Genomic DNA, 21,022 nt, shown 5'->3' with positions numbered 1-21,022 from the left:
ATGTCAAAATGGAAGAGTATCGACACTTCGAAGAATGAAGGTATCAGCTAAAGGAACTGGAGCGCCATGAAAGAAGCGTGGTCGAAACAATGAAGGTTAGGGAATGAAGAGCTAGGCACAAATACGTAGAAATAACACGAGACACATCTAGAAAACCCGTAGTTTTTACCTTGGGTGTGCTCCTTTCCGTACAACATGCTGCCCCCTGTTACACTGAGACCTTGGATGGAACAGTAACACTTTTGTGGCTGTGTGTACTAATACTCCAATAATGCAGGGTAATACGAGGTAAAGATCAGCAAATCTCCCCTTCCTGCTCTAAAATTCTGAGTTAATGTTTCCAACGTTGAGCAGTATTCCGTCAATAAACACAACAAAATGTACTGTGCAGATTGTTTCAACTTCATGAACACTCTGTTCCGTCGTGCAAACGCCTCTCTGATTCGTCTGCTCACGATGTTATGAAGATTTTATTGGCTTTGTTCCGAAACAAACTAGCTAGCGGCGTGTTTGTCGAGTTTTGAAAAGGAAATCATATATCGCAACTTTATAAAGATCGATCTGGAAGATTTGCATCCAGCTGTTTTCTTTGCGTGTTGCTCAACAAACACTTGCTTATACTGGGCTTGTTGGATGTGGTTTAGCGGCAGTGAAGCTGTCTTGGAGGTAACAATTTGAGGGTCAATGTAAGTTCAAACTGTTTATAAGAAAGGCTCGTATTTCAGAACAAACTAATATAAACACAGCAATAAAATCAAGTTTTCGGTTGTTAGACAAGGAGATAGATAAAGCCTTTACTAACCGCAGCGAAGTCCATCTCTTACACTTCAGCAAATACATATTATTTAATAATACTATGAAACTGTTAACTTAAAATACTAAGAACTACAAATAACACCAATGATAAGACAAAAATATGAATATATATATATAGTACTGACTACATAATACAGATTTGAACGCCCATATCGTGTTGTTTTGGCTTGTCAGTTGTACTGTCATGCCTTCCCAAGACGCTGTCTTTTTTGGACTTGAAAACTTCTTTCTTTTTCGATACGGCGCTCGAGGGCAATTTTTGTAACGTGGTTACTGTCATTTCGATTTCGGAAAACAAAGTGTCTCCTGGAAGCCGATATAACACGCTACAAAACGACTTGGCGACGAAAATCTCTTTGAAGAAACATTTTGTAAAATTTTGGACAAATAAATGTCCGACTTCTAGCAACACAAAAGCACACGAAAACGCCCGATTACTCCACCATTGATAAGAGGATTAAATTATGGACTAAATTGTGAACAAAATAAGACAAAAAATAGTTCATCAGACCAAAATTGAATGCATAGTTATCAAAAGAAGTTTAGATTTAACATTTACTCGAAATATACATGTAATTACTAAACCTTATTTCTCACACTGCTAATATCACTAACCTGTATTTAATAAATACATGTATATAGAAAAGAAGACAAAATAAATGTATGACGAAATAAAGAATAAAAGTAATGAGAAGATCAAATAAATATTTTGGACGTTTTCCGATGATTTTGGCGATGTGTGTGACGGGATTTCAGGCTGTGTAAAGTATCGTTACCTAGCAACCATGCAGGCTATGTCTTATCCATCTGAAATTAGCCGACGTTGATGGATGGCCATGATCAGAGACATATTTACGATCATTTGATTTTCGTAAAGGTAAAAGTGGTATCTTTTTTAATACCGAAGAGTCTCTTCTCTTTTAGTAGGTTAGGAATGCTTACTTTCTAACCTCGTGGAATTGTACAATCACTTAAGCAGCGTCATCAAAGGCGTGGCAGTCCAACTGATCAGCCCAAACGGCAAGGTCTGGGTGAAATCCTGCGCACGCAAACAGTATAGCTGCTTCTATCGCTGTGATTTTTCGATCTGCATCTGTCAAAGCCTCCATTATTCATTAACATCACCGGGCGAGTTGGCCGTGCGTGTAGAGGCGCGCGACTGTGAGCTTGCATCCGGGAGATAGTAGGTTCGAATCCCACTATCGGCAGCCCTGAAAATGGTTTTCCGTGGTTTCCCATTTTCACACCAGGCAAATGCTGGGGCTGTACCTTAATTAAGGCCACGGCCGCTTCCTTCCAACTCCTATGCCTTTCCTATCCCATCGTCGCCATAAGACCTATCTGTGTCGGTGCGACGTAAAACCCCTAGCAAAAAAAAAATTCATTAACATCCTCAAGTTTCATGCAGAACACGAAAGTTTGGTAGAATTCTTATGGAACCTAAAATTGTCTCATTGGCCTTTTTGATTTATTTTGAGTTTTTAGAGCCTGAAAATACTCTTTTCTATTTGGTTTTAATGTGATTTCTCACCTCATTACTCGTAGAAGAGGATGATTGTCAAGTTGTACTTCATCTTAAAATAACTACAGTAGATAACCGTTTCCTCCCAATTCCTTTCGAGAAATTAAGTTATTACCAAAAGAATGGGAAAGGTCGAGAAGAGTGTGAAAATAAAGTACTCTGTAGAACTCGCAAACCTAATACCGGAGGGTCGAAAAAGAAAAAAATGTTGACGAACAGAGGTAGCAAAAAATCGTTGAAAGAAAGAAATCTGCTACCGATAGGATAGGGTTCCTGTTGCCACTAACCTACGCTTCCAACCAGAGGACCTCTTAATAGATACGGTGGCGAACAAAACAGAAGGAAGGTGGAATAGAGAAGGCTAATAAAAGAAAGTAAAAACATTACCAGACTGAGCTACAGAGAACTTCCAGTTGATTCTTTCTCGTAGTATCCAGCCAGGAGCTCCACGTCCCCTGTGGCAAGTGCCGGTTTTACCAAACTAATTTATCTGAATCTAGTGGAACTGGTCTCATGTGAATACAGGCCAGCCAACGGCTGGAAAATTGTCTCCACAATAGAATAATATCAAGTAAGTTACGGCAATTCAGTGCTTGTAATTCGATCGGAAAACTACTGCACTGGGTGAAAGGTGCGTTTTATTGATGTGGTCTAAGTCAAACAAATAATATGTTACCTTCACTCGTTCATTGCTTGACCGAACGCTCTAACTTATTGAAGGTTACAATTTCCAACATTTAAGAGAAGGATTTCAATTCAGACAATTCACTCAGAGCCTTTACACTTCACGGAACGATTGGTACATTAATGCAGTCAAATAGCCACAACGTTGATGCATTTACTTTATACAACGGCAGACATTCAAATTCTATTCCCTTACGATCAGTGGGAACCCTCCACAGGCCTGCCAGTTTCTTTCAGTACGTGTACCTTATAGACAAAACTCTAATTATACAATCACTTACAAAAAATAGAAGAAACGGTTCCCTTTGCTAAAAGCAAATGATCATGAATATGTCATTCAGTAAATGAACTGCAACTCTACGTCAAACGAACTTAACTTGTAGCCGCAGCATCTTTGGCGACCAAGGTCTATGCTAACGACTAATGTGACGTCACTGACGATACACTTTGTATTTCAACACATTCTATTTATACAAATCCAGAGCCGCAGCATCTTTGGTGACCAAGGTCTACGCTAACGACTAATGTGACGTCACTGACGGTACACTTTATATTTCAACACATTCTATTTATACAAATCCAGAGCCGCAGCATCTTTGGCGACCAAGGTCTATGCTAACGACTAATGTGACGTCACTGACGGTACACTTTCTATTTCAACACACTCTATCTACACAAATCCACAGCCGTAGGATCTTTGGTGACCAAGGCCTACAGTAACGACTAATATGACGTCCCTTCCGTCACGCATTTTGTCGCATCACGTTGCACAGATTTGCAGGTAACCCTCAACCAAAAGACGTATTCATGTAAGAAATACGGATTATTGTGGATTATAGCCCTGAAATCACAATGACACAAGGAAGTAGATGATGTTACAGAAATGGAACATATCACTTAATTTGTTTAGCAGAGCTCTGGCTCACAATACAGAACAACAAACACACAACACAACGAACATGCCACACTGTTAAGTTCACCTCCTTGCTAATTAAGTTAATAGTAGGCTGCTTCAGGAATTTCTAGTAAATCGAACTCCTAAAGACATCCGTAAAGAGAAGCTTCACATGAAAAGTTGTAGGTGTAGTATTTACCACAAATTAATGCAAGTCAGGGATCCAAGTTTCGACTTCATTAAAAGGCATCGTAAGCCTTCAGCGTCTAAAACTTTTCATCATGAGCAAATACGACAACCATTAAATATGGTGTACGCGGCAGCACGCGCAGTTTCCTGGCAATCTGTTCACAGTGCATATGAACATGTAGGCAATTTCACTCTTCATCTAACAGTTTGGCCATTACTCTTTGTTTCAAGGGCTAAAACATTCGCCAAGACACAGACTTCGTTTTAGAACTAGGGCAAAAATGTATATGATTCTCTTTTGTAGGAAATTTAATTCTGAGTACGTTTGGTAGAGTTAGTTTTGAAAGAGGACTCACTTTTCACTTTTAAGGGCCCGAGGTATGCATTTGTTCTCGGACTTATTTTATTTACCTCTTATAAGTTCACAATGTACAAATTACAAGTGGATGCCTTTCTGTTTCATAAAGGAAAAATTGCCACTTGTGAATTAGATGCACTTGGAAAAGACAGGTTGTTGTTCCTGCATTCGCTGTACTGTCATCATAAGTTCAATAGTGCGATTACAGAGTGGGTGTCGGCCCACAAGTGGCCACGTCTGGTCCGACAGCTCTGCACTCCGAGCAGAGAAGGGGTGACCAGGGCTCTACCGTAGCTCTACTCCTCTGTATTCGAGAGACGGACAATGGTTTTCCGTGGTATTTCTCTAAAGCGAAAGTCGGAACAGTTTCTAGTGCAGGCCACTCTAACCTTCCCCACACATCTCCACCCGGCCTGAGAGACTATGAAGAGCAATGAGAACATAGCTCAAGTGAGTGGAACAGCGACAGACACGAGCTGTATCGGACATTCCCTAAATTAGCCTAACACGTTCTTGAATAACTTACTCCAACGCCAGCAACGTCTTCTACATCAGACAAATTAGAACATCTTCAGATAATCATATCTCATATTCTTTCTCTTTTATTTTTCATTCCTTTAATGTTGACAAGCCAACGGCCGTAGCCGTGTTGAAACACCGGATCCCGTGAGATCTCCGAAGTTAAGCAACATTTAGCGTGGTCAGGATTTGGATGGGTTGCCACGCGCTGTTGGTTGGGGGTGTAAGGGAATGGAGGAGCGGAAAGGAACTGGCCACCCTACCGCACGTAAACTCCGGCTCAGGAACACCTCTGCGCAGGTTCGGACCAGCCTTCGGGCAGAATAACCCTTACCTTTACTAATGTTGGCAACATTTCTTACCAGACGTACTACAATTAAGCAATTAAGCAATTTTCTAAATTGTGCCGAAAGTTGAAAGGCTAAAGGGGCCAGAAATGTTTCAAATTGTAAGCCTTGGATAGTTCTATCAAACTAAAAAAAAATCGAAAGTCACTTTCGGCCTAAATGTAGTTACGGAAAAACAGCATAAAGTCGCTCGTTTCCTTTTTAATACAAATCCTAGCGAAGTTAACTTTTAGATTTTCGAAAAATGTCCCCACCGAATGTAGTTATACGGACTTAAGTGAAACTTTACATTAACTCACAATAGCGCTCGTAGTGGTAGAAAAAGGCAAACTGCTAATCTAATCACGGCCGTGGATCCCTCGCTGCGCTAGAGCGACGCATCAAGTCGGCCGTGATGTAATCGATCGGATAACGAGGATTAAGAAAAGAATATTGTAACTGTGAGGAATAATGAATATATTCTCATACTTTATTACATTGAATTTAACCAAAATTCGTAGCTCATATCCCTCGGATGTTTAGAACATTGAGTTGCCTGCCTGAAAGTCTAGAACTCTGGATTTTGCAACTTCTTCGAGCTACAGCGCGTAATTTTACTATTTTACATCAACTAACCATAAATGTGATTCGATACAACTGGAGGGAGAAATGTATCAGAACAGGACCCAAGATGAATGCTTTTGTCCGTTTATTTCCAAGTGTAATTACATGGAAGGTGAGTAGTAAGGAGATCTGCTAACTATAGAGGTATCCATACACAACGGTTATGGAACATTGTGCATGATTTAGACCTGGAGATGTCCCAGGTAATTGAAACTGGGCCAAAGATGGCCATCGCTGATGCAGGTCACATCGATCGTGAAATACGACTGTACGCCATGAGTTATGAACCAACTGAGATCATTCTATTTAAACTGTAATGCGGTAAGACTGATCACTTATTACTCTTGTCACTAATCATGACATTGCTGCATTGTGTCATATCTCACTGCAATGTAAGGAACGATAGAGAACTACTGCGAATTATTTTCCGCCCATGTTTCTAACGTCTTCCCTTGACATGCCTATATGTACCTTCCAACACAACAACGTCCCGTAGTAATTAGTATCTGCGAGATTATGAGCTTGCGAGAAAGAAAAGTGACTTCAAATTTCCCAATGGGAAAATCAAATGATCATCCATAAGTCTCTCTATCATGGCCGTCCATCAACGGCTGCTAATTTCATATGACCGCCAGCCATAAGACTCAGCTTGAATGGTTGCTATGTAACAATACTTTACATACTTTACATCACACCTGCAAGGTTACTAGGTAACAATACTTTAAATACTTTACATCACACCTGCAAGGTTGTTAGGTAACAAAACTTTACATCGCCTGCAAGGTTGCTAAGTAACAGTACTTTACATCACACCTGCAAGGTTACTAAGTAACAATACTTTACATACTTTACATCACACCTGCAAGGTTGCTAGGTAACAATACTTTACATCACTGCCTGCAAGGTTGCTAGGTAACAATACTTTACATCACTGCCTGCAAGGTTGCTAGGTAACAATACTTTACAACCCAGCCTGCAGCGTTGCTAGGTTACACTTGCGCCACACATTTTGTTCCAAGACGCTGTTTTTTGTTTGGACGACCCCCAGCTCTACGACTTGTCAAAAGGAACATCGAATACTGTAACGTAATGGAAAGCGAGATACTGTTAAGCCACCCGGTCATATATTATTGATAGGGTAGAATCCTCACTCCCCTCAGCAACTGATCGCCTTCCCCGCCCAGCATACTAACACTGCCTCTACTGGATTCCTCTCATTTAAGACATCTCACAGTTACGATGCTGTTACCGCAAATGCATTGGATCATACTTCAAGAAAGGCAAAACACTATAGAGGCAAAATGTTTAACAAAATGCTAAGATATATTTTTCGTTTTTTATTGTTCATTAATGCTATAAAACAAAACGATCAATTTTAGATGCTAGCGTTCTGGAGTCATATGCTATACCCAAAGCTCAACAAGAGTTCTCCTTAAAAAACCATAAAAAGCTCATGAAGGAAATAATTCTTTATTTTGGCACAAAGAAAGTAAAATAAGAAGTTATTACTGACGTATAGTAATAAAATGTCTTTGTTTGCCAAAAATTCGATGACAAGGTATAAAAGAAAACATCTATGGTGATGTAAGATTTATATAGAATATTAGCTGCCGAAGCGAAACAAACCTCTTTTCTGAAATTGGCAGAATACTACAGGACATCGGTATGGTTATCAAGAGAGCGCCATGGGGACGTTCCATTATTATTCTTCCTTCGAAGGAATATTTTATTTTTAATTATCGCACCGATAATCATTTTAGATGTAACTTAAAAGCTTTCCAATCAATCGAACACACAAGAAAACCACTACTCCAGCAGCCATGAAGATGGTTTTTCGTGGTTTCCTATTTTCACATCAGGCAAATTCTGGGGCTGTACTTAATTAAGATAAGTTCCAGATTTCAAGTTCTTAAGTAATAAACAGAAATAAATATTCTAAATATTTGAGTGTTCTTTTTGTTAGAATCTGATGATGCTCTTTCAAGAGCGAAACATGTGTATATCTATTCCGTGTTTAATAACTTTTACAGGCATGTTATAGTGTATAACTTGTGCGTTCGACAGACTGGAACGGTTTTAAGTTACAGTTGACCGAGTCGACACTGGAATAGTTTCAGAATCATTGTTTGCTCCTTTTGATTCAATTTGTGAGCCACAATTTATTCACTAGCTATAGCGCCCGACACTGATCGGGTACTTTTTTAAATCTTTGAGAATTTATATTACCTGTTCGAAGGCAATTTTTGTAGATTTCTTTGGAGACGTTTTAGGCACCAGTAAGGATGATCTGTATACTTAATTCTACTACTCACAACCATTCTATTGTTATGGATGTTCTGGTAGAAGATTAGTCTAAAGTTCTTACCCTATTTGCTTTTCAAATGTTATTAAATTTTATGTACTACCCCTTTTTTTACATGTAGGATATTAGTTTTAAGAATTTATCCTTTTATTATATCTAAATTATTTAATTTTAATTTAATATCATCACTCATGATTCTTTTATTATTAATGTAATTTGTATTAAATCTACTTATTGTAAAGATGTAATATATGTATATTTCAGTGCCTAGTTAGATGGAAGAGAAGGCCTGAAGGCCCTAAACTTTCCAGATAAAACAAAACATTACTAAAGTAAACGAATGGTATTTTACAAACTCTTTTCATAGGTTTAGAGTTACTAGAATACCCGCACTATTCCGCAGCATTACCTATAAATAGGTCGGACAACTCGTCGTGATTTGCCCGTCGCAGTCATATTGTTTTGGCTCCCTTTTTGAATGGTTTTGTGAACATTTAATACCGATAACTCTTCTTTCTCTACAGTATTCTCTGTGTTTCGACCGTATCTGAATCCTATTATATTCAAACGATCTTGCCCGAGATAGTGCAGTACCTTGACCGTGGCTGAATAGTGGTTCGGATAAGTAGACACCCACTTTTTGAGGTGTTTATCCTTGTGCTTTGTTAAAGGTCATCCAGAAAGCTAGTCGACTTGTTATCTTCCCGTCTGTACGTACGTAGACTGGTTTCTCTTAGCAGCGTGTAAGCTATCAGGAACGTTCTGCCATCTGCTGAGTATATTCTGAAGCTGGAGAAGGTCAGAGAATCAAAGAGTATAAAATGAGAATAGTATTCTTCCGTGATCAGAGGAAGTATATACTCTCCGGGTTGGCCGGTAGTAATCAAATATGGTTGCATGCAATCACATTACGAAGGATAAAAATCGCATATGTCAGAATATTAATGAAAGTGTTAGTCGTTTAGGAACCTGCTAAGTACAGAATGTATTGCGGGGTAGGGTAAGGCTTCGCCTGTAGTTCTTGGAGTGATCATATAATGACTTGAATGTACGATTACTGAAAGTTGGCTGAACTTAAAAACCTATCAATGTCTCATAATTCACCGGCAGGTGAAAATAAAACAGAAATGAGGCAAATCGGTCCAGTAGAAGGGACGTACGGATTTGCCAAAGCTGCTTTAGTAAAATCTTCTAGTATATATATTGTTGTGTGTTTAATTTTTATTTTTATTTTTATTTGAGAGCATTTTAGTTTCGCGAAAAACTTTGTCCTTGTGGCAGCACAGATTGTTTAGGAACTAGTCGATTCTTTCAGATAAATAATAAAAGTAACTTATAACTGTCGCACTATACACATATGATCCTACTTGTTTGTAACGTCCCAGTTACACATCGAAGCTTTTCGCCGACGATGGGAATCGAACCTAGTATTACCGGAATGCAAGCGACCTTAACCGTATAGATATGATTTACATGTCATCTGTCAACCTACCGATCCCGAGCAGTGAGGATTCAACAAAAATCTCAGTCATTTTTAATATTTTCGTTCCTTTCAACGTCGATGCGGTGGCTCAAGTTGGTAGAGAACAGCGTCTCGCATTACGCCGGACGGGATGGAGTTAATAAAAAAATAACTGACTGCTGCTTTCATCCTCTGTGTTTCGTTCGAACCCTTTTCAGTGATACTGATTATAATTACAGGTACAGTATATAGGCACCTCAGGCTGTTTACTAGCTGAATGCGTAAGTGTGGATGGCAATATCAGTCACTTGTAAGAGTAAATTGCTGAACACTCGAATAATTTTAAGAAAAGTGACGTCTGTATACTAAGTAAGTATATTATTGCTACCCTCCATGGGTAACTCTTCAACATTTTTCTCCTTCAGTCTGGAGGCACTGGAATGAACTAATTATAACACAACCTCATATTCACAGAATTATACTATATTATGTCATCTAGTGGCCGTGAAAGAGCAAGTTTTGGAGTGTCTGTTTTATTAAGCAAATCGATATTGAAATGAAAACACTTGGACAGGTGTTGAAACAGAATGTGATTAATGAAAAGAATTGTCGTTAAAGCGTGTTATGTAGTCATCATTAGCACGTAATTCAGTTACTGGACAGCACAGTACATTGGGATCATGACTCTGGTCAACAGTCGGATTATATCTCCGGCCAATGCACACAATAACTATTGACGGCTATTTATTTTGCAAGTTCCCTAGACCCAGCAACACAACAGATAATTCGTCCTGATATGCCTGTCGTGGTCACACTGTTTTATCTACCCTTTTCAACAGTTTTATGAACATTCAATGTCGGTACATTATAACTGATCCATTTCTAATGTACTACATAACACTTCTTTCCATACAATATTCGCTGCTCTTTGACCATACGGGCGTATGTGGATCTTTACATTTTCAAACGATCTTGACGAGATATTGCAACATACAGTTGGCCGTAGCTGAATCCTGGTTCGAGTTGTAGACACCCACTTTTTAAGGGGTTGTCCCTGCGCATTATTAGTCTGTGCGTACGTCGACTGCTTTTTCTTAGCCCCATAGAAGTTATTAGGAACGTTCTGCCATCTGCTGAGTATATTCAGAAGTTGGGGAGGGTCAGAGAATCAAACAGCATCTAGCAGAGAATAGTATTCTTCCATTATCTGAGGAAGTGTATACTCTCTGGCTTCGTGCAATCACATTACTAAGGATGAAAATCGCATTTATACCAGAATATTAATGAAAGTTTCAGTCGCTTAGCAACCCTGTAAGTACAGAATGTGCTGCGGGTTAGCGTAAGCCTCCGCCTGAAATTATTGGAGTGGTCATTTAGTGACTTGATTTTAAGAATACTCGAAGTTGACAGAACTTAGAGACCTATCAATGTCTGATGATTCACCGGCAGGTAATTCTGGTGAGGATAAAAAAAGGAACGAAGCAAATCGGTCCTGTAGAACGGCCGGATGGATTTACCAAATCTGTTTACAAGAAAAAAATTAATACCGGTATATAGACTAGAGGACGCGTACTGGTCCGCAGTAATCCTTATATATAGGTAAGATAACTTGTGTTGATATACCTATTGTAGTCATATTGCTTTCGCCTGCCTTGTTCAATGGTTTTATGAACATTTAATAAAAAATGCCTTATGGTTCGTAGTCAGAATTCATCCATTCTGACGTCATCATGCCGTCTGTTTGGTAAAAGTCTCTCCATATATTCGCTTATGTATCCTGCAGTTCTTGATGTAAAGCTTGGTATTATGTCGTAGAAGCAATGGTATCTTAATCGCAGTTGTTCTATATAAAACGTTTGTCTCTTGAGCCCATAGGTTAGTCTCGAAGGAGCGTTATTTGCCCAGCACAGAACCTTTATAAGATTCATGGCCTTCATTATTTCTAGTGTAGCTAGGTTATCCTTCGATAGGTGTTCCCAGATATTGTCTAAGGCGTATATCATGATGGGGTCCGTTTGCACGTAGACTTTTTTCTGTTAGCAGCATGTAATTTAGTAGGAACGTTCTGCCATCTGTTGAACATATTTGAAAGCTGGGAAAGGTCAGAGAATCAAAGAGTATCTAGCAGGGTATGGTATTCTTTCATGATCAGAGGAAGTGAATACTCTCTTCCTTAACAAGTAGTAGTCAAACATGGCTGTATGCAGTGAAATTACTAAACATATATCACAATATTAATGAATGTGTTAGTCACTTAGCAACCCACTAAGTACAGAAAGAATTGCGGGTTAGGGTAAGCCTTCGCTTGCATTTATTGGAGTGACTATGTAGAGAATTTATTTTAGGATTACTCAAAGTTGGCTGAACTTAGAGACCTATCGATTTATCATGATTTGCCTGCAACTAATTCCGTAGAGAATAAAACAGAAATAAAGCTAATCGGTCCAGTGGAACGGACGGACGGGTTAGCCAAATCTGCTTTCAGTAAACGCTTTTAATATATAGAGAAAGTGCAATTACAGTTACGGAAGAATTGTCGCAAGCGAAAATGCCAACACAGGCAGTCCCTAGTTTCTCGCCTGAAGTAAAAAATTCGTGTTTCCTTTTACTACGTCATACAGGTTTCCTAGAGCAACGCTAAGAGCGCTATCACTACATTTTATAACTGTGAACAGATTTGCCGGAATGTCTTTATGTGCCGTATACTTTGGCCGTTTAGAGCGTACGGGAGAGCAGTTGGGCTCCTTCTCAACAACTTCTCGCTAATGTCTTACTTTTACAACGCTCTTTACTCCACTCCAAACGATGAGGAATGAACCAAGAGGTTACGGCGGGGCATCGAACTCCGACCTGCAATAGAGTACTCACCGCTCAGGTTATACTTTGAGGTATATTATTATTATTATTATTATTATTATTATTATTATTATTATTATTATTGTTATTATTTGGGCTCGAGTGTCCAAGGGCCTTCCCCTACCAAGCGACCGCTGCTCAGCCCGAAGTCCTACAGATTACGAGGTGTCCTGTGGCCAGTACGACGAAACCTCTTGGTCTTTATTCTTGGCTTTCTAGACCGGGGCCGCTATCTCACCGTCAGATAGCTCCTCAGTTCTAATTTCGTAGGCTGAGTGGACCTCGAACTAGCCCTCAGATCCAGGTAAAAATCCCTGACCTGGCCGGGAATCGAACCTGGGGCCTGCGGGTGAGAAGGAGGCACGCTACCCCTACACCACGGAGCCAGCAAAACTAAACTCATCTCCTCATGTCGAGGTTGTGCAGCTATTTTCGGGCACACCCTCAATGCAGGTGAGCTGCATGCACCATTTCAACCACACACTAGGCCTCCTGCCATTCTTAAATTTCTCGCAGTACCGGGAATCGAACCGGAGGACTGCAAATTATAAGACTAACCGTTGCGCTACGAAGGCGGACATTTGTCCTGCTCATCTCATTTCGAATCATCATTAGTTCAGCCATCACCTCGTAAACATATTTTCTCTAGTAAGTGGTTTTCCGTGGTTTCCCACTTTTCCTCCGGGCAAATGCCGGGATGGTACCTAACTTAAGGCCGGGACCGCTTCCTTCCCTCTTTCTTGTCTATTCCTTTCAATCTTCCCATCCCCCACCCGACAAGACCCCTGTTCAACATACCAGGTGAGGCTGCCAGGGCGAGGTACTGGCACTCCCTCCCAGTTGTATCCCTAGACCCAAAGTGTCACGCTCCAGGACACTGCCATTGAGGCGGAAGAGGTCGGATCCCTCGCTGAGTCCGAGGGAAAAACCTACCCTGGAGGGTAAACAGATTAAGGAGAAGAAGAAGAGATCGAAATGAAAAGGTGAATCTAGTGCTCGAAAAACTCAGGGATGTCTTACTTAACATCCGTTGATGTGGAGAGAAGATTCTTGATGTTTTGCAACGTGCTGTCTCAAAACCCACGATCCTTTACACCTAAGGACCTGGAGATGACTCTTGTGATGTACTGCAAAGCCAACTGAGGTGAGGTTTCCGAACTGCAATTTCTGTAACCTTCGTGTGGTTAAGCCAAATATGATTCCAGTTATACTAATTTCAATTTCTTCTCCAGGATGTCCATTACGAATTCGCTGAATTCGTTCCAGATGGGAAAATATTTTATTCTAAATTATGCAGGTACTGTTATTTAAATTATGTTAATCTAAAAGTATATACTGCCTAAAAGATGTATTTAACTCGTATATTTTTTTCTTCATTAAATATGTAATAAGGAATACAATTTACTTGGATCGCTATTTCACGTTCTTTTTTGCCAGGTTTAGGACATTTTTATACAATTTATATGTCTTTAACTTCCGAGCCGTAATAATAATATTTCACAAGGCGTACAGACTAACGTGGGATTACTATAACAAAAGAAACATATCGCGTAATGCAAAATTACGACACCACAAGACATTTGTTTTGTACGCCTTAGAAACCAGATCTTTTGGAGGTCACTCTAAAAAATTATAGAAATCGAAAAGCAAGAAAGGAAAATTCTCCGGAAAATGTATGGTCCCACGAGAGAAAATATAATGTGGATTAAGAGGAGAACACTGGACATATACTCATTATCTGACAGCTTCACTGATGCCCTAAGAAGTAGACGCCTCTACAGAACGGACAGCGACAGATTATTTAAATTTAGTACAATAGTAGCCAATGAAAGAAACGAGTGGTTGCATCGACAAGGCATTAGCCTTTAGAAGATTGATTGATTGATTGATTGATTGATTGATTGATTGATTGATTGATTGATTGATTGATTGATTGATTGATTGATTGATTGATTGATTGATTGATTGATTGATTGATTGATTGATTGATTGATTGATTGATTGATTGATTGATTGATTGATTGATTGATTGATTGATTGATTGATTGATTGATTGATTGATTGATTGATTGATTGATTGATTGATTGATTGATTGATTGATTGATTAGTCAAGCACAAATTCATGGAGAAATATAAAAAGAAAACAGGTCGAAAATGGTCGACAGAACACGAGATGTAACACGGTACATTCATGAAGACCTTTCGGGAGGAGAAGAAGATTCTGAAGGTGGACCAGATACCGAGAACGAAGAATTACGTACAATCTGCAGTGATAAGAACCGAGGGCTTTAGAAAAGAATTAACAATCCAGATAGGAGTGAGGCAAGCTTGCAGTTTGCACCCCACCCCCCTTTTCAATGTTTGTATACAACAGGCAGTAAAGGAAATCAAAGAGACATTCGCGAAGGGAACCACAATGCAAGGAGAGGAAATCAAGACTTTGATATTTGCTGATGGTGTTATTACCTTATCTGAGACTGCAAAAGACTTGCAGAAAAATGCTGGATGGAATGGACCGAGTAATGGGTGAGAGGTATAACTTGAAAATAAATAAGTCCAAAACAAAGTAATGTCGAACAAGTTCAGGTGATGCAGGTAATATTAGATTACGAAATAGACTCTTGAAGGAAGTAGATGAATATTGTTACTTGGGTTTCAAAATAACTTAACGATGGTACAAGTAAGGGGGACATAAAATGTAGACTAGCACAAGCAAAGAACGCCTTTCTTAAGAAAATAAATTCGTGCACTTCGAACATTGATGAAGGAATTAGAAAGATGTTTTTGAGGACTTTCGTCTGGAGCGTGGCACTGTATGGAAGCGAAACATGGACGATAAGTAGCTCAGAAAGATAAAGAATAGAAGCTTTTGAAATGTGGTGTTACAGAAGAATGCTGAGGGTGAGACTGATAGATTGAATTACGAATGAAGAGATACTGAATGGAACTGGTAGGAGATCGATTTGGCTAAATTTGACTTGAATAACAGACAGAATGATAGGACACATCTTAGGACACATTTTAAGACATCCAGGACTTGTGCGGTTCGTTTATCAGGGATGTGTAGGTGGTAAGAGCAATAGGGATAGACCAAGGTTTGAACTTGACAAGCAAACTAGAAAAGATGTAGGATGCCCCAGAAAATGTTACCACAGGATAGGATGGCGTGGAAGCTGCATCAAACCAGTCTATGGAGTGGCAAAAACCATGAAGCCAGGGAACAGGTTCAAACGTGCTCTTTGAATGGGCATAACTTATAAATAAATAAATAAATAAATAAATAAATAAATAAATAAATAAATAAATAAATAAATAAATAAATAAATAAATAAATAAATCACCACTGATCTGCATTTAGGGTAGTCGCCCAGGTGGCAGATTCCCTATCTGTTGTTTTCCTAGTCTTTTCTTGCAAAGAATTTGAAATTTATTGAACATCTCCCTTGATAAGTTATTCCAGTCCCTAACTCCCCTTCCTATAAACGAATATTTGCCCCAATTTGTCCTCTTGAATTCCAATTTATCTTCATATTGTGATCTTTCCTACTTTTAGAAACATCACTGAAACTTATTCGTCATACATATAATTGTTTTGTCTGAACGTTATTCAGAATTTAAAAAGGTACGGAATTTCTGTATCCGTCATGTCCACAGTAATAAAAGAATGCTCCTTTTAATCTTCCCTTATCTCTGTCTGTCTGTCTGTCTGTCTGTCTGTCTGTCTGTCTGTCTGTCTGTCTGTCTGTCTGTCTGTCTGTCTGTCTGTCTGTCTGTCTGTCTGTACGCGCATCAAAAGCTGAAGAGAATTGAATGAAAATCGATGTGTAAAGTCGTGGAGTTAGGCATTACAAATCTAGGCTATGTAACGGTTCAAATCCCGTTACAAGATGATATCTGTATTTTTATTATTTTATTTTTTCTGTATTATTATTATTATTATTATTATTATTATTATTATGTCAGTATTATTATTATTTTATCTGTGATATTGTTACTATTATTGTAATTATCAGTCTTATTCAATTCAGTTTTGTAATGCTTGTTGCTTGTAGGATTGTACTTAGATGTATGCATGTATACGTATGTGTAGAATAACATTCAATACATGTAGAGTGAGAATTGTTATATATCAGATGGTGGATATGGCATCGTTACATTGTGCAATATTGCTGGCGATTCTGCCAAGTCATTGCCACGTCATGGCTACGTCATCGTATTCAGTTAGCACTGAGCTCACTTTCTTTGAGAAACCCAGCGAGCCGGAGGGCATTTCACCATTACATGCAACAGTTTGAGGCGTTGTGTGAGTATGTCATTGTTATTTCTGGAGATTACGTAGCTGTGTCAACCAACATCTATAAAAGGTGGGTGCATATTGTAGCGTCAGTCATTAGTTAAACGGAAGCTGAACAGTGACGAAGTCTACTAGATGAAGAGGCCTCAGTCGGTCAGTCAACGAGTGTGTGAACGAGAGATGGAGAAGACTCAGTGAGCCATTAATTATTGGTCATTGAGAGAGTGAGGCCAAAGGTTGGTCCGTCACTTAGTGGAAGACACGGACGCAAGGGCTTACCATGGAGTCAGAGAGGGAAACCCTGGACCTGCCAAGAGGTAATACCATATTGACTTACAAAGAAGTCAGATGATATGGAGAAGAAGCAGTCACAAGGATATATCACCAAGTTAGGCGTGACACATCTACAGTAAACACCAGATCAAAGGATTACGTCGTAATTACACTCAAAGTGTTGAAGGTACAGTCAAGTGAATCAGTGAGGGAAATATTTCGTATAAATAGTTAAATGTCCGGTCAAGAAGAATTCAAATTCATGCCTAGTTTCTTTCAGTTGCAATGTCACAATTTCATATTCTCATCTGTTTTATCGCAACAAGACTCACTATTTTTTGATATATTATTTAAAGAATATATATTGTTCTATCAAACGAATTCATAGTTTCATTTCATTGACAGTAAAATATCTTAACCTCAAAATTAATGGGAAAACCGAACGCCAATCTCCTTTTCCCAGAACTTATATGGTATGTTGTCAAAAGTAAGCTTATTACCCCACACCCTAGAGATAGTCAAGAGTCTCATTCTATTATTGCTGTACTGAGCGGCAGCTGGCGCTCTTCAAATAACGTATGTGTAAGTAAGCAGGTAACAAGTAAGTGTGAGTACAAGGTCCAACAAGTGTGTATTTTATTTAATGAATGTTAATTTTCATAATTTCCATTTCAAATGCAGATATTCAGATTTTTAAAGTTAAATGCAGTTTTATATATGTTTGTAAATATAGTCAGCGACTTAGGAAAGTCTCAGCTATAAGCAATTTTATTAACGCTGAGTGAAATGACAGTTGTGGTAGGCCTAAAATGTAGTTCTCATATATCGTTCTTATTAGCGATTCTAATGGTAAATACTAGGCAACTAAAGTTATACATAATTAAATTGTCGATCATTCATGTCTTATACTTTTTTACCGTACCGGCTATGATAACAGAGATATTCATGAATTTGTACAAATGTTGCCAAGTCCACATCATCACGGAACCAGGAGAAAATGGGTGATGAAAATTTAATTAAAATTGATATGGTAAGTCAGGGAATAAGGCAATATAGTCTAGGATATAAATAATTTTATTCACACTGGATGAAATTGTAGTTTAGGGGAAGCCGGCTAAAACGTAATTTTTAAATACCCATGTTATTGGTCCTGTCGAAACGCACAAAAGTTATAGAGAATACAATTTCCAATTATTTTTTTTCGTATACACTTCTACTGTACCGACTGTGATAATAGAATTACCGGTAACGAATGTATACTTTTGTTGTTTATCCCATATCAACTCCGAGCATTGCTAGCATGGAAATATTGTTTAATAGTGTTGAGTGGCGATGGTTTTTGTCATTATTGCCTTAAGGTGCAAAACCACGTAGCCCTCGCTCCATATTGACAGGGAAACTTGTGAAGATTATTATAACAATTAAGAAAAAGCATAAAGGAATGATCTCTTGAAGAATAAGACAAGAAGGAGTCATGAAACAAGGAAGCCTTTACATTAGATGCTCTAATATAACAGAATGGGAAGAAAACTAAATGTGAAGGCCTGCAATATCGAAAGCTCATAAAAGTGATCAAAACTAACATTACATTGACCATCGTTTGTTGTGATGTGCTTTGCCTCTTCTGCTGCCACTCAGCTCCGATAAATGGGATTACTGCTGCGTTCCGACTAAAATAGCATACCTGAATTATGGCGAAAAGTAGCTGGGGAGTTATATAACTCTACGACGGGCACTACAGCTAGTGGAGTATAAAATTTGACGTGCACAAAAGATATTACAAAAGCTCTTTCACAAATTTCTTTGATAGTGGAGTAGCAGCCTTGGAAGGCACCTCTGTTGCTACGATCACATACAGCTAGTATAAAATAATACAAAAAAGTAACGTCATAGTTAGTATAATAGTCCCATAATGTTAGTCTTTTGATGTACAGCACGCACTATTAATTAATAGCCTGCGCACCAGAAACTTCGAAGGAACAATTATTTCTGTCCTAAAGAGAAGACGAATAAAGCAAGTTTAAGGTAGAGTAATTGCGCGCTTTATAGGAAGAGACAGCCTGAGAAATGAGATAAAGTTGAGTGTCTAGAACTACTGTATGTGAGGACAGCTTAAGGGCAGCTCTTAACATGTAATATGGGGAGGGGATGCACAACAAGAGAGGGGCAATAATGCCTGAAGAAACAGTGTAAACTTCCTATATCGGTGCGTGTGGATTGGTACACTGAGAGTCGTACAGGTAGCAACAGCACGGTATATTGGTGGTGATAATTGTTTTAAGAGAATAGACAACTACGCTAATATTCCCTTTCGACCCTAATTTCAAGAATTACAAGAACGACAAGGTTCCCTAGGCCTCGAAACACAGGTAAGAACCCATTAGAGCATGGTTCCGGTGTATAGTAAGAATGCTGGTGGCGGTGGTGATTACTGTTTTAAGAGGAAGTGTAACTTGGAAACCACCCTCTATTAACGCTAATCAGAGAGAAAAAATGGAGTGGATCTAACACTTCCAAAAATGAATATATTGGCCAAAGAAAGACAAGGGCCACGAAAGGCGTGAAAGTAAAAAGAGGCGACAGAGGAAGGTCGAATAAGGTAGACGAATGTGAGGAACAATACTAGGACTCAGCTAAGGCCCCCGTGGATGTCAACCCACGCTGCCAAGTAAGGAGCCCGTGGAGCCCCTTTTAGTCGCCTCGTACTACAGGGAGGGGATACCATGGGTGTTTTTTATTCCAACCGCCCCCATCCAGAGGGTGATCAGTGTATGCGCTCGACACCAGGATCACTTGATAAGAGAACTGGAAAAGATCGAAAGGAAAGCAGCACGATTTCTTCCGGGTGATTTCTGACGAAAGATTAGTGCTAGAAAAATGTTACAAACTTTGTACGGGGAAGACTTCGGAGTAAGGAGATGAGCTGATTGACTAAGTGGTATGTTCCGAGCTGTCTGTGGAGAAAGATGGCGTGGATAGACGTTAGAAGACGAATGGCCTTAGTGGTTTTCTAAAAAGTCGGAGAGGTCAAATTATGAACATAAATTGGAATTGAAAAGGAAACATTAGGGGTTAATACACGACGAGGAATAAGAGATTGGAGAATTTCCATGTTCTCTGAAATGATTTGAGAAAAACCTTTTTTTTTTACTTTTTTACAATTTGCGTTACGTCGCACCAACACAGATAGGTGATATGGGACAGGAAAGGGCTAGGAGTGTGAAGAAAGCAGTTGTGGCCTAAATTAAAGTACAGCCCCAACATTTTTCTGGTATGAAAATGGGAAACTACTGAAAAACCATTTTCAGGGCTGCCGACAGTGGGGCTCGAACCCACTATCTCCCGAATGCAAGCTCTCAGCTGCGCGCCCGTAACCGCACGGCCAACTCTGCCGGTAGATAATTAACTGATAGGGAATCTGCCACTTGAGTGGTGACAGCCCTAAATACAGATCATCGAATGACTGGAATGGAAGGAATGCTAGGACTCAGCCAAGTACTCCGTGGTTCCCAACCCACGCCACCAAGTTAAGAAACTGTGCGTCCGTACTCTCAGGGGACGTGACGAGGGGCATCCAGTTTTAAAACGTGGACAGATCGTCAGGTAAAACACAGTTCACACCAGCGTGCGAGAAGTTATAGTGGTGATCACTGCTCGAAGAGGAAGAACAACTTGGCTACCATGTGCCCCTTTAGGCTCCTCACTATCACTTTCCTGTCCTGCCTCCCTTGGTAAACACTCGTCCTCTTCCAGCTCCGGCCTTATCAGGCTTGCGAGGCCATCGCAGTCCGCTGTGGCCTTTGTCTTTCTTTTGCTGGTATCTTCGTTTTTTGAAGTGTCGGAACTTCCATTTTTCCTATAGAGTATCATTAAAATAACAATCACCACTCGACCAAGCAAG

Source organism: Anabrus simplex, chromosome 13, assembly GCF_040414725.1.
Source record: "Anabrus simplex isolate iqAnaSimp1 chromosome 13, ASM4041472v1, whole genome shotgun sequence".
NCBI classification, from domain to species: domain Eukaryota; kingdom Metazoa; phylum Arthropoda; class Insecta; order Orthoptera; family Tettigoniidae; genus Anabrus; species Anabrus simplex.
This window is presented reverse-complemented; position numbering follows the sequence as displayed.